The sequence below is a fragment of the Patiria miniata genome, unplaced genomic scaffold (genome assembly GCF_015706575.1).
Source record: "Patiria miniata isolate m_02_andy unplaced genomic scaffold, ASM1570657v1 HiC_scaffold_4, whole genome shotgun sequence".
NCBI lineage: Eukaryota > Metazoa > Echinodermata > Asteroidea > Valvatida > Asterinidae > Patiria > Patiria miniata.
The window spans coordinates 2,592,271-2,608,029 of NW_024037071.1; the positions used below are offsets into that span (position 1 = coordinate 2,592,271).

Genomic DNA, 15,759 nt, shown 5'->3' on the forward strand with positions numbered 1-15,759 from the left:
TAATTAGTTTTTATCTTTAGAAGGTAAAAAATGTAAAAAGAATATCTTTTAGTTAATTTTCAGTACTCCGAGATTCCTAATTTCTATTCACACTATTTACACAGACGTTCAATTACCAACATGAACTTCCTACCACCCCTACAATCCGAAGTCTAATGGTTTCGACCGTCGAAACAGCTCGATCGGCACTTCGGCCCGTCCGGCAATTCCTAAATATGGTCATGTTCCTTTCGTCAGAGGGAGCCGAGCTCTTTATTACTTCCGACTAATTTGCATGATATTGCAAACGTCACTGCATATGCCACGCCTGGATAAACAAACCGAAGATTAACGAACCGGTCCGACCGGGCTTCGTTCCCAAGAATCGCTGTGCACAACTGAATAGTAAACAATGCCAACGTTGATAGTAAGGGTTCAAGCGGGTATTCGCATTAACCTCCATTATGCTAAGTGTATTCAATTCCCGGTAAAATAACTCGCCTTTTCTGTAAGCGCTGTACAATATTGTGATCGTTGTTTTCAGTATACGGCCACAATATTTGCCAGGGTCTTCCTGTAACCAGAGAAACACAATTTTCATGACCTATAATCTTTTGGTCTCCCCTGACTGATATTCCTGGACCTGTTTTCGAGACTGCAATGCTTCTGTGATAAGCCCAGCATTCGGCGCTTTTGTCGGTCGGCAGGATCCAGACCGGTGCGGTAAGCTGTCGTTATCAATAGTGTGCATGCACAACGTGAATGTTTATATTTCGTTGCGCCATATAGTAATGCATGTGAAATATTACCAGCTAGAACTGCTTAAACCAAATCTATCAACCGTTAGCTAATAGTAGCTATGCATGATCAACTATTTTGTAGCGTCTAGGCCTGGTATGTAGATGTGTCTGGAATATTTTATGTGCATAATGGTCGGGCATTTTTTCCCAAACCAACATGACCAATGCCATTTATCTTAGCTTATACAAAAAAATCCTATCATCTAAATCTAGGTCCAGAACAACTCCCATCATCGATAAAATTACGCTAACAATGTAAGGTCATTCACACTTTCCCAAAATGCATATTCACTTTTAATAAACAGCTTAGATATTCAACAAAGATTAAAACAAAATATGCCCATTCATACTATCTTATAAAATAGGAACTATCTTTAGCTCAATTTCCATTCGTATTCTCGATTTTCCGAGAACACTGATCGTAGTCAAATTAGAAAAGCCTGCCTTGTGAATAATCTAGTGCATAATATTTAGCGGTAAATTGTGGTCTCCAGGACTATTGCTAAGTGAGTCATGAGTTTGTGCAGGAGCTAAGGAAATCCCTGTTGTAGCAGCGAATGGTATGCGTCACGACCTCTACCAGTTTAATACGTGACTTCCCCTCCCGGTTAACTCAGTGTACATAATATAGTTCTGTGCATAGTTATGCTGCCCTAGACCTTGTACATGTACATGTACATGTACATTATGTGCAGATGTACATGTTCATATGTGCACGAGCATATTGTTTTGCAACCAATTTCTAAATTCAAGTACATGTACATGTATATCCCGATCTGGTTCTCCACAAATTATGTAATATTGCGAAACAGCACAAGGCAATTCGTTGCACAGGAGTATAATAGTACCAACTACCACACTGAAATATAATTATAAATGACGATTTGAATCCATTGCTGTGTGTTGATGATATCTTAATATGGTCTGTTGTAGCATGGAGCTATAAAGCCCTATGGTAATTCGTTGATCCCCTTTGCACCACCACTTTGTCCACCAGATCGTTAAACCTCTGTATTACCAAACAATTTTGAGGTAAACCAAAACCACAAAATGTCTGACGGAAGCTCAGCACGTTCCGTTGAAACACAGTACCGCAAGCACACGAACTTTCTGGTTCTAGACAGTTCGAGTTTCCCTTGCCATAATGCGTATGATACCGTGAATTTAATGACAGTTACGTCTGTAGCTTCCTGGGATTTGGAGGCCGAAACCTTAACCTGCAATTTGACTCGGAACTTCCCTGTTTCTGTCCGCATGAAACTACATATTAGCTGACTTCCCCCAGATGGTAATTTATGCAGAGGACTTTGACATGTCACGTACACTGTGCACTGAATACCAAGTAAACTACTATACATTGTGCATGTACGTATACGCGTACACTTACAACCATACATGTGCGTAAATTTTTAGGTATGGGTTTCCCTGTAGCGTCAATTTAACGAGCAGTAAGTTTGACCTTGAGGTGGTGAAATTGTTGGTTAACGATATTGAAGTCTGGAGCTTATTTAGTGGATTGTATACACCAAATGGGAATTCTTGTCGCTTTGGATCGACAATTTTGGGTGGTTCTTTACATCAAGGAGCTATCATGGCTATAAAACTTTGTGCTCGAGTATGACGCATATATACTCATCTTTGGGTAGGCTTAATTATTTGGGTTTTTTTTTCTCTCGCTCATTTACATTAATGATAAAGATTGGTAGCGCAATATATATTCTCAAACGTATGCTCTTGGTCATGATACAGAGATTGTGAATAATTAGCAGTTATCTACAAGACATTGATTTGATTGAAAAATTGGGGGGGGGGGGAAGAATTCGAACATGCTGCAAGCATTTAACTTTGATATGGACGATACACTACAACTCCAAACGGAAGTGAGGATATTTTACGCGGAATACCTTTGAAACTCTTATTAAACTAAACAAATGAACCACAGTCTTAGAATAATGTATTTATTGAAAACGAGCGACAAATGGTACAGTGGTCACTGGCCTCGCAAATTCCGTATCCGTGATCTACGCAGTCAACTAAAGGGAAAACCCTTTACCGTTATATGTAAATGACTCAAAAACCACAAAAAGTTGTCCTCAAGTAACATTTGCCGAATTGCCTAATCAATTTGTCCAATCCAAACAAACACAAACATGCCCTTGAAATTCCAAAACCACATCAGGGCATGCCGCTAAATAGTTTTGCGGTCGGCGGTTCCGCACTGCGACCTACTTTCTCACATTCCTGGCCCAGCGTGGCCCTAGCAACCATTCAAGGAATTCAAAACAGACCCAAACACACGGGGTTCAATGGGGGATCGCTAGGCCCGTTCGCGCCTGGTAACTTCCATTGAACTCGTAGGATTCTTTAGAAATTCCAAGGTTGCCGGAACGAAGGGAAAAGTGCCGAAAAACGATATATCTTTTCGACAAGTTGGGAATTGTTTTCCCTACATTCTGTTTAATTATGGGACTTAACAGCCACATTTTTTTTGGAGGAAAGACGTCGAGGGTAAGAAGAAATATTGCTTCTAGTTTTTGTGCTCAGTATTTAAACTGAGATGAAAATATTGTATTTATTAGAAAACTATTACTAACGTGAGGTTGCCCGCCATTGGAAGAATCGTGAAGTACATGTACATGTATTTATGAGTGCATTCATTGGATACACTGGAATGTTTTGTATCCAAGTTGAAAGTAACAAATGAATCTCACATGAAACAGAATTAAGAAAATGTAACTGAATGCAGTTTATTATCATTTTGTTGTCTTGTAAAGTGTTTTGAGATTTTAATGCAAAACGCTATATTAAGAATAAATTATTTTTAATCAGGAAGATTGTGTCTGAACTCTATTTTCATTGTTTTAGATACACAGTGATTTTACCAAGAGTTTTAAAAGTGGACACAAAGTTTAAAATAAATACGTGTGTACGTATTTTCTTTTTTAACAAGGAAGACTATTTATGTGAGCAATCATTAAGCATGTAAATAATAAGGTATTTTTGTTATTTTCTGCTTATTTCAACAAAATACAATGCAGTTTGATGGGCTGCTTGTATCCAACAATTATGCTGTTCAAGAATTTCTCAACTATGATCAGAAATAAAGTAGGCAAAACCTTAACATGACATCACTGCTTGTAGATATGCAATACTCATATAATGAAATTATTGTCTTAGATGGTTGATTTCCGTCAATTGTGATAATGCTTGTGAATTTCCAACACATATTATTGTTTCAGCCTTTTTGGTGTGATTATTGGAATATTGGTAAAGCACTTTCCAAGTGAAAACAAGAGTTCAAGCAGATACCCTTTAGATAAAATGTCAGCTTATGAATGGTTTGCCAAGAATTAAGTATGGTGTTTATCGGTAGTTTTTCTAATAAAGACAAACATTTAAAGGAAATGCAACGACAAAAGAATTTCTCCCAATACTTGAATATCAACCAGACAAATTCCCAGTACTTAGGACAAAAATAGCTTATTTTTGAGAGCAAGAACGAATTAAAATAAACAAGGCAATTCCACAGAAGATGATATTCCTTGGGACCACGAGTGCCATAAACGTCATCGTTCCCTGATTTGATATTCACCGATGAATACATGCAACAGATATTAGCTGCGGTATGCCCATAGGAATGAAAACACTGCGCTCTGCAGTAGAGCCTATGAATAGCACAAGCACACACACACACACACACACAGACCAGTGCCTACTCATTTTAGTGCCCGACAAAAATAGCTCCTCGGACAAGATAACAGCATCTCTCTCACTCATACACACACTACCATATACAAAGGGCTGGCCCTGTAGTTCTATATTACAGCACCATTGTTGGCTACATCTCAGCACCCAGATGCCTATTTCGTCATGTTTGTAAAGAATGGTTGCATCGACGTAATACGCCGCAGACCCCAGGTCTTCTACATTACACAGCAGGCTATCGATATACAGATATAGAAATGAAAGCACGGATCAGCCAAAAAAGACAACAAAAATAGGCTTTGAATCCATCTGGATAAATGGCCCCCAATGCAACTATTTTAAAGCAAACGGGCCCAAAATAAATATATGCCTATAGGAAATAAATATCTAAATATGGACGGACTTTGGAATTAACGGCAGAAAGTCGTTTCTCGATCCCGTCCATTTCCCTGTTTTTTAACAATGGATCTACTTTGACGTAATACGGAGTTAATATTTAAAAATTAATTAACACCTGTTTTGAGTCTGCGGTATTATTTTTACATCTGGAGTTATTTCTGGATTCTTGGTGCTATTTTTTATTATACAACTGACTGCTACTATCAATGGAATTGTTAATTTACTTAATAAATTGATTGCTGCTATCTATAGATATCTATCTTGCCATGGATTCGGCAACAGATGCACATTTGTACAGCCTTAGTATTTTGTTCTCAAACATATTACGCAATCTAACTGAAGCACTTCACAAATAGAGCCCAAACTCGAAATTACGATCTATTTATTATGGGTGTGCCACTTTCCTATCACAGAATTGACTATTAACCAGCAACACTTGTGGCTGTCCTGTCCACGCATGATTACACTTCAGACACTATTTCACAATTACTGAATTGGAACTTCCTGTTTTTGAAAACAACGTTCATCCTATCTTAGCCAAGCATATCTTTGGAGATTAAAATTCATGGCACAACAAACTTACAGTTTCATATGTTGTGTATGACACTCACAAGTGATTTTTTTTTTCAGTATAACTATAAGAATTCAGAGATACACATGTATGACTGGCAAGACAATTGACCGGATTGAACAAAATCCATGTGTGTGAAAAACAAAGGTTCACCCACAAGAACAGATTTTTAGTTTTGTTGGGTAAAACTTATTGCAAATATGTTAGTCAAGTAAACACAGTGTTTCTCAATGATGAGAAATCAGAAGTAGTTATGATCCAGAATGACACATGAAGTACATTTGTGTACCTGTTTCTTAAGCCGCTTCTTAAATAAACTTGGACTAAAAGTGCAACAAGCCGACTTCTACACACTTTCAATGTTGTGCTTTTTGAGTGTTGACTTGGCACCATCTCATCCCTTCAGTTAACATGTACATTGATTGGTCCTTACAATTCGTGTCAATGCGTTGTTGTATTTTGGTTGACTTTGCAAATAAATACCTCCCAAAATATTAACAATTTTATTAATTTGAGAAGCTATTGTCAGTATTTAAGTCTTTCAGCAAAAGCCGGACATCTTCAATATTCCACTGAGCTTTCCTACGGGTATTGTAAATAACATGGACAACGTCAACATTCCTTCCTACACTAGTTTCAGCAGTTAAGATTTAAAAAAAAAAAATTATAGTTTTTCTCCTCTTTCAGTTAAATAAGAAACATATTTCTCATTTGGCCTTTGAGGCAAAAAGCTTGTCGTGATGAAATGTACAGCAGAGTAATACAGCTGGCGGAAAACATACACCACCGTCGCCATAGTATTCACAGACAACAGAAATCACAAGGCACACATCACTTCCATGCCACCGCACAATCCCAAAAGGTCTACTAGTACTACCCCATACGCTGAATCTCTGAAAAGAATTTCCCAGACAGCTCCATTCACATATCTAACGCAACTCAATGATCAACCCATGTTGTTGTCGAGCTTCCAATTTCATTATCTTATGAATACTGCATTAAAACAGCACAGCGAAATTTAATTCAGCTACGCACAGCATACTGAGTGTTTTTTTCCAGGTAAATGGAAATTCTAATTGTGAATTAAAAACGAATTGTAATTTAGTGTTAATTTGAACCTAAACCCTAATGTTACTGTATTAAAGGCTTCAATACCAATCTTCGGGTGCAAGAATATATGATGTTTTTAGTAGCATTTCACAAATAGATATTTAGTGTAATGTACACTGTAATGTAAACACATTTTATTTGAAATGTTGATATGAGAATTACCAATCATTTTATAGAACACAAATTGTACTTTTTCTGTATTCAGATATAGGGCTTTAACTCTCCCGCCAACACGTTAAATGTCCACAAATACCCAAAATATCCAAAAGGACACTGGATAAGCATAAATATGATTATTAAAAGGCCATCTGTTTCAATATGCACCTGCTGTGCCCACTTCCCCCTTTGTGAAGTGTACCCATCGTAACGTAAACACATTTGTTTACAACAGGACAGCAGTCTTAATACCACCCATGTGTAACCAGTCTGATATACCCCTCTTGTATTTTAAAAGCAAACAATAATTGCGAGATTACCCATTACAGAACTGAAAATATTGCACTATTTAATTTCTACATCTGTAGGATCATTTGTGGGCACAATTTTTTTTTTAAAACCCCTTAATTATTGTGTTCTTCTGAACGACACCATTTTAGGGCAAATTTTACAAGGTATTAAGTACCTGTCCTTTTTTTTCACTTAGACTCAAGGTTTTTCTCGTTACAATTTGTAGGTCTGTTAACTGGTAATGACTTTAATGTTTCAAGTGCTTTTAATGACTTTAATACAGATAACATATATTCGTCTATGGGTCACTTGTATTTCTGTGTGCAAAAGATTGTTTACAAATACAACTCATCTGATGGTATCCTGGAAACTCCAAAAGTATTTTCATATCAGAAATTATAACGGAAGCATAATATCGCTGGAAAAGCAATTACAGAACAGTCACTACAAAGACCGGAGTATTTTTTCTGGTTCACAGCACCTGCTTCAAAATATTTATCCCCTAAACCTTGGACACCCATAAGCCCTTTCCTGTTTTTTTCTTAAGGGAGGGGGCCAGTAGTGAGTAATCTGATAGAAAAAACATGGGCGACTGACACCTAGTCTGGGATAAAAAATGCATGGAGGGGAACGATTCTCAGAAAAACACCCAGTACCTTGGGCACCCTTAATCCCTTTTCCTGTTTGTCTGCGAGGGAGGGGGCAGCATTCTGATGAAATATACTGGGTGGATTATACCCAAGAGAAGGGTGAATAGTCCCCAGAGTGACAGATTCTCAGAAGGAATAAGCAAAAAAACACCCAGTACCCACAGGATTCACCTCGTTAATTACGCCCACTACAATGACTAACCCCATCAAATCAATCCTGGTTGCTATAATGCCTTTACCCTGTGGGCATTGAAATTGCTGTTTTGTGTTTATCGGAGAGTCAGCAACGAGAGCGCGTCTATATGCAGGATTAACGGCTGCAGTCTCATGACAAATCCCAGTGACGTGCATGCTTATTGCCAGTACCAGCAAAATTCAAGTCGAGTCCAGAAAAGAAACGGGCAGAAATGCAAAAATAACATGTGCAGTAAGGGGAATCAGGACCCTGCTGGATAAATTGAGCGTAAAAACTACCTTTGACGTAGGAATGCTGATTGGATGCTAGGAAGCGAACCCTTTGCTCCGCGTGAAAGGTTTTGTGACAGTTGGCCAAAAAAAAAAATTACATACCCACAAAAACATTATTTTTGATTCATAATTGAAGGTAGGCCAGAGGCACCTTTATTTACATTTCAAGTAATTTATCATGCAACACATGTTACATTTCCTAGTAAAACTCCACCTCCCCACCTCAAAAATTAAAATTAAAAATCTGTTGGCGGTTGCCAAAACACTGGCAAGATACAGACACAACAATTAAGTAAACTTTCCAGGACATTATTATCAGCAACAATTATCAGCTTTCCAAGATGACCTACAAAGATCAAGGTTTTCCTAGTTGAGTGTGAAAGAGGCTTTGGTCTGGAAGAGTTAATTCAATGGGACACACCCAGAGTGGGAAACTGAATTAACATATCAGTGACGTGTATCCTTGAAGAGTCCTTCAAGTATTGTCAATTGTGCAACTATCGATGGGGATTTCTGGCCATCCAAGTATTGACTTGGATAAATGCTTCCAGAGAAACTGTTCTCAATAGGTTTGGGGACAAAGTTTTACAGGTATCAATGGGGATTTCTGGGCATCGAAGCGTTGACTTAGATAAACCCTTCCAAAGAAACTGTTTTCAATACTAGGTTTGGGTACAAAGCTCTATCAATGGGGATTTCTGGGCATTTAAGTATTGACTTAGATAAATGCTTCCAAAGAAACTGTTTTCAATAGGTTTGGGGACAAAAGTGTTGAAGGCTTAACATTCTTTGTCAGTTATGCTTGAGTGATTCTAATACTCTCATTAGGGTATAACCCCTCCTGGCCTCCTCCCCTCTCCCCCCCCCCCAACACTATTTATTTATGATTGTCTAGCAACAAGACGGGAAAGCCCATGACTTATTTTCAGCGGAGTCCCTTCGTAGAGGATAAAGAAGGAAATTAGATTGTTAATGGTGGGAGGGAAACCCCGGAACGACATTCCGGGGAAACCCCATGGAATCAAGTAGGGACTGACCATGAAGAAACCCATTCTGGCCTAGGCGGGATTCGGACCTGGGTCAGTTACAGTGGAAGGCGGGGGAAAGTACCACTACACCAACCTAACCTCCTGTACTTCTTTTATCATCCTGATTTTCCTGAAACCTGGACACACTGAAATAAGCATGCTATGCATTTAATACTGAATACAACTTTGTGGTACTTCTACAACACTACAGTGAAGGCTTCCTCATCATTTAAGAAGCTTCTTGCATGCAATAGTTTCAGGCCCGTACGCTGGGGAGGGGGGGGACCCCAGCTTTGCGACGAGTTCTGCTCAGAAAAAATAAAATAAAAAACAATCTACTTTTGATGAGTGATGACCCGACCCCATAACCCTAAAAATCTTGCCTTCAAGTTGTAAACACGAGCAAATTTGATTCAAAAAGTCAGGGGAAAGTAGGCAAGATATGCCTCAGATTGCACCACAGAGCATCTTGAATCCAAATTTTTCGGAGAGCGGGCCCCGGACCCCACACACTATTGGCTTTGCGCTCTGAGCTCGCATATAAATAGTTCCATTTGGGGATTTAGAGGAACCCCCTTCCCCTCCCCAGTCTACATACATGTATGATCAGGGAACAGGCCTGAATTTGGACTAAACACCCGAGCAAGTTGACAATGACATGTATGCTGGATGAGATACATAAAATCTTTGGTACAGGCACGGGTCATCTTAAAGCTGGAGTAGATCTTGAATTACAGCACAGTAGAATTTTGGGGGAAAAGTTCCTCCAGGCAGAGAAAGCCAGAAATTCATTCAAGTGAATGAATATACTACATGTACCTTTCACTGTTTACATTGTACATGGATTAAATTGATACATGAAACTGTATGAGCAGTACGTGTTTTGCAGTGTAGTGTTGATGTACATGTACACTATTCATTTGTAACATTTCCGGGTCTGAATGATGTCACATACGCGTATGTCTTCGAAGAGGAAAAGGATTCATGTCAATGCTATGATGTCATACTCTGTTGACATGGTGTAGTCAGACAACATTGTCAGCTTTCTGTTAAAGCAACACTGTCCTTGTTTGTTCATGAGATTCATGGTTGGAGAAACCTTTCACAAGTAGGAAATAGTGTGTTAGAAAAGTGTGCATTCACTGAATTTGCAGATTTGTAACTATCCTGAGAGGGAATTTCGGGGTAGGCCTTTAATTTAACATTTATGTTGCATTTCTAAAGACAATGAGACAAACTACTGTATTCCAGTTTGAAAAAATACTGATTAAACAAAAGAAATATTTTTAAGTGTTCTTAAAGATTTAAACTGCCTGTGCTCTTGGCATATCTGACTTTTTCTCCAAAACATTTTGAACACATGAATTTTTATGAGTGTGTATTAAACTGGAAATTAGCATGGACAGTACATTTCAAACCAACTTCAATGCAACTTGCTTATATTTTTCAAACAAATCTGTGCCAGCGAGTTTACTTGCTCACTAACGTGTACATCACAGAATGGCAATATGTAGTGTACTATTATGTTGATCCTAGAATTAATCTGAAAGAGAAATGAAACAGAGACACAAACCTAATACCCAGTTTGCACTCACAGTATGTGGGCGTAATATAGGTGAAGTTGTAACATCTGATCAAATGTTAAAACTGAATAATGACAGCCACTGCCTTTTTGTTCAAGTCCTCATAGTACAGTACACCTGTCTCAACTTGATATTGAATCCTAGGCCTGTTGTTTGCCACTAGATGGGGACACCCAACACCCAGTGTACCCATTCTGAAGGTGTGTGGGTGGGCACACAACCCCCCATCTGATCAAATGTTGGGCCGGGTTGATGAGGTTCCCATTCCTGTTTCACTTCTACTCCCTGTCATCGGAAGTCACCCAACACCCAGTGTTGCCCATTTTTGTAGTGCGTGTGGGCGGGCACTTGTGGGGAACCTTTCGCAATGGGTTGATTGTTAAGGGTGCGACTGGGTTCCAGTTCGGAGTTCAAGACTCTTAAACAAGGCTCCTCATCTAACCAGTGGCTTAAGTGGTGTAATTAACGAAACACAAGTGTAGGGTTTCAGACTATATGAGTGGATCTCACTCCTTTCACATCCTGCACTTTAGCAGGTTATTAGATAACTCAGTTTCCTGGTTTGGTCTCGTGAAAATCATTCCTTAAACCTCAAATTTTTCAGAGTTTTACTTTTCACGTTCATACGTATATAGCACACATTTTGAAATTGAGTATTTGTGGCAATGCCACCACAAGGAAAAAATGTAACCCATTTTATTTATATACATCCATTTCAAATCAAACTGGAAATGGCTATCATATCAAAACAAATTTAAAAGTCCAATGTGTAAGCACCAATTATGATAAGCCTTTGATAATTTCAGTGACTTAATCGTTGTCGTACACAACCTAAAAACATTTACCGTGTTATTTTCAGTGTTCAATTTTGGAATCGTAGCCATCTCCATTTATCAAAGCACTTGTCAAGTCCTAGAATTAACAGCATGCAATAATACTGCAATGGTTAACTGCACTAGTGCGCAATGAACCAGTACACTGCTTTGGGTAGATTGTACACTTTGTACATGTACGCTATATTCATGCATACTATACACACAGGATACTAGTGTACAATACGCTGTTTACAGATGCCATGAAAATGAAATGCAGTGAAGCATACTACATGTATTTCTATGCATAATCCACACTAGCAATATTGCGTGTAGTGTGTGTCCTGTTCATACATGTACATGTTATGTACATTGTAATATATATTTTGTACACAGTCGGAAATCTTTTCAACCAACTGAGGGCAGCAGATGACTTGCACAGTTTGTTGTCTGCAAAAATCCACATGTACAGTACATGCATATTTTGTACACGTGTACATGCAGTAAAGCAGGGCACATCCATGCCCTTGACTCAACTGGAAAATGATTCCAGCTGCCGAGTGAGGGCAGTATTCCAATTTTGTGGCTATCAAATTCATTCAGTCCTCGAGCTGCTTTTCTTCATTTTACAAGTTGGTGCCTGTTTCAAATTTTCCCAACAACTTGCTTTTTATTCACAAGCATGGAAAGTCCACGTAAATCTATGATTAATGAACACATTTGCTTCGTTGTGGCACACCATGTCCAATAAAACTTATAACCAACCATTTTAACAGGTTATTTGGGTGAAAGATGCATTTATTTTCTCCAACCGAATTCGCTACTAGATGAGGCATTAATTTTTTCTCAATTTTTTTCCTCCTCATATTTATCTCAACAGATGCAAAACACAGCAAAGTACCGTTGCTCTAGATACATATTTAATGTAAGTTTATTGTTGGTGTATTTGTTTACCCTTATTCCGACCAATTTAGACCTTTGCCACTTTTTGTTTGCCCATTTACATCAATACATGTTCAGAAATAACATTAACAGAAACTCAGTATTGCAAAATGGAAACAACTGGAGCCTTACAATTTGAAAACCTGGCCTTCATTATAATTTCATGAAAAGTAGATTTTATATTTTTCTCCAACCCCCAAGTAATTGGAATCAAAATAATTAAAAGCAGTTTTTATGGGGAAAGTGACTTTCACCCGGCTATTTAATGTTGTGAAACAACCTACTGGCCTACTGGAAGATGAATTTAATTGGAGTGAGGGCAGTGTACCATTTTTTCTTCTGGCTAGTACTGAATCAATTCCATCCACAAATACAGCATTCTTCAGTTCACGGGTGGCTAATCCCACATTTTTCCAACGTTTTTACACATTATTAAATTATTTACAATAAAAATGTGGGTTTTGTTTTTTTAAATTGATGTATTTTGACATATTGCATAATTTACTCAAAAAAGCTGAGGAATTTCATTTGTCGCTTCTTTTTTCTTATAAATTTTCATCTCTACAGATTCACAGCATGGCTAAGCACATTTTATGAGTGTTAAAGTTCTGTGAAGATGGTATGTATTCAGCTTATTTGTATTAACCACTTTTTAATTTAGAAATCATTTTCAAATGTGGTGGCTATTTTTACGGAAGCCGTAACGTGTTTTTCAATAGCTATATAGTTACAGAATTGCAGCGCAACATTGCAAAAGTGAGACTTTAAATTCCAAAAGCAATTGAGGTACATGTACTTTGGTAGCTTTATAGGATGATGCCGTGCATTTTGATTGCTGAAGGTGTGGGTTCAAATCTCAGTGAGAACTTTTTTTTAAGTTTCCCAAAATATATATATTTTCTTATTTTCAAGGTTTTTAATCAAATCCTACTTTGTGTTGAAGCTGATTTAACTGTACTTTCTGATTCATGGCTCTGTCTGGATGATTTTTTTTAAAGGGAAGTAAATCCGAGAACCATTCTGTTGACAACTGATGCATGCAAACAATTAATTGTTGACTTCCGTAAAAATAGCAAGAGCATTTGTTAAAAAAATTAAATTACTTAATAGAAAATAATGTACTTGATTTTCTGTGGAATGGATTATGGATTGTACCTTTTTTGATGGATAAAGGTGATTCTATTGTCATATATTGTAACTATTTAAGAATTATACAAACTGGGAAACAAAATATTGTTAGACTTAAGGCAAAATAAAAAAAAAAACATGTTTAGCGTCCTGCCTTTTTGACAAAAAGGAAGGAGGAGGCCCTTTTTTTTTTTTTTTTTTTTCAAAATGGCCGCCCGACACATTTTTCAAGACAACGCGGCCGGGCTATTTTTCAAGATGGTTACCAGCTTTTTTCAAAATGGCCGCCACTTGGACTCAGGAGATGACATATTGGCTTCTTATGGGCAAGATGCAACAGAAAATGAGACCAAAATGATGTAACTATGCAGAACCGAACATCTCTTCTGCGCAATTGCACCATATTTAAAAAAAAAAAAAAAAAAAAAAAAGGAGGCGGCCTCTAAAAAGGAAGCGAGTGGGGACGCTAAACATGTTTTTTTTTTTACTTCGCCTAACGTTAGATCTATATATGAAATAATTTCACGTCATTTTAATTTTGTTACGCAAAACATTAATGTCTGATTTTGAGTAACTGAGATGTCAAATTGGAAATTTAACTTCTCGTTCCTGTTTTTCATATGAAAATGTTCTCGATTCCATGTTCCTATACATTGTTCACACATTGGCATCGTTGTTGGGCTTAAACTTAAAACTTATTGAAAAGCCAATTCGACGTCTTGTGTTGATTGTGGAACAATGACATTTTTGGATTTATTAGCAAACTCACGTGATGCATAAGCTTTCTATCTGTGGGTCAACTCAAGGACAGCTTGACGTGTTTTATCAAAAGATGCACTGTTGATGAGTTTGCACATATGCGAGCGAAATGTCGATTTGGCTTACATTACAATGAACTAAAGCATGCCTCTTTTTACCATGTTTACACCTTAATACATGCATTACACAAATTAAGAGTCAGCTTACTCTTTGAATGACAGTAGCCCCCCAAACCTATTCTCTTAGACTCTTCTACAAAAATGTGAAAAATATCCAACAGAAAAAAGGAAAGAATGTTGTATCCTGCATGTCCTGACGGCACTTCTTCTTTTTTTTTCGTCATAAGGCCTTGTATCTTCATAGAAGGTCAGTCATTGCCAAAAAATGTTGAGAAAAAACTGTTCAAATTCCGTCATGTTTATTCACTGTTATTAGAAAATACTTTGAAAATGAAACTCTCCATACACTTTGTACAAAACCAAAGAAGGGACGTCTACGTCTAGCTAGATACTACATTCTTTCCAAAACAAAGGCACTTACATTATTCACTCGACATTCGTGTTCTCCGTTCTGGACTAGAATTCAAACTCCAAGTTGTAAAGACGACAGCCAGAAATCAGAATCAAATTTTGCATGTCGTCTGCTCGATCGACAACCAAACTCGTGCATGTGAAAGTTGCATGCCGCCCTCTAGAGTAAAAACTTGTAGACTGGTTTTTCAATCAGTCAACAAAAAAATCCCAATAAATTTATCTAGCGCCCTCTCGTGACATAAAAATCTTGTTTCTTTTATTTTTTAGAGTCAAATGTATAGTTTCAGAAATTCCAGCGCACATCACAACAGAAAATAAACAAGTTCATTAAAAAACAAATACAATTAAATTTGTAACTTTTTCCGTTCGTTGCTGATGTGTTCTTTGCTCTTCCCCTCAAAGTTTCAGGCCTCATTTCCTTCTAGAATGACTGCTTGTCTTTTTTGTGTGTATGCTTCCAAAATTTATCTTTGCTGCTTTCAAACCTACTACTAAACATTCCAAGGTTTTTTTCTCAGGAGAGATTGTCAAATCGAATATTTGAAGGACTTAATTCTGGCTAGATAATGGTTCTAGTAGCATGACTTTTGCAGCGTGAGCTTTGGGAAATATAGTACCTTTTTGTAGGACTGATTGAGTTTTATTCTTTGCAAAGCAACCGCAGGCTATCCAAAAACTTCACCTGGATTCATTTTTGGAACAGTTCCAAGTCAAGAATCCTTAACAGTCCGGTTTGGAACAAATATGTGAAAAGTAAAATGAGTTGTTAGCATCAGTGGAGATTATTCTAAAAGGGGGGAGAGGGTCCTTCAAATTTCGTTATAAAATATTACACCTTATTTTAT

The 15,759-nt window shown here is 37.6% G+C and overlaps 1 long non-coding RNA gene across 1 annotated transcript; it reads left to right on the forward strand.

Annotated features, from left to right (window-relative positions):
• The first annotated feature begins 320 nt into the window (after window positions 1–320).
• LOC119739667 lies at window positions 321–13,734 on the forward strand. The gene is made up of 3 exons (XR_005272611.1): window positions 321–702; window positions 12,433–12,477; window positions 13,062–13,734. It is a non-coding gene; the product is annotated as an uncharacterized LOC119739667 (long non-coding RNA).
• Window positions 13,735–15,759: the final 2,025 nt, after the last annotated feature.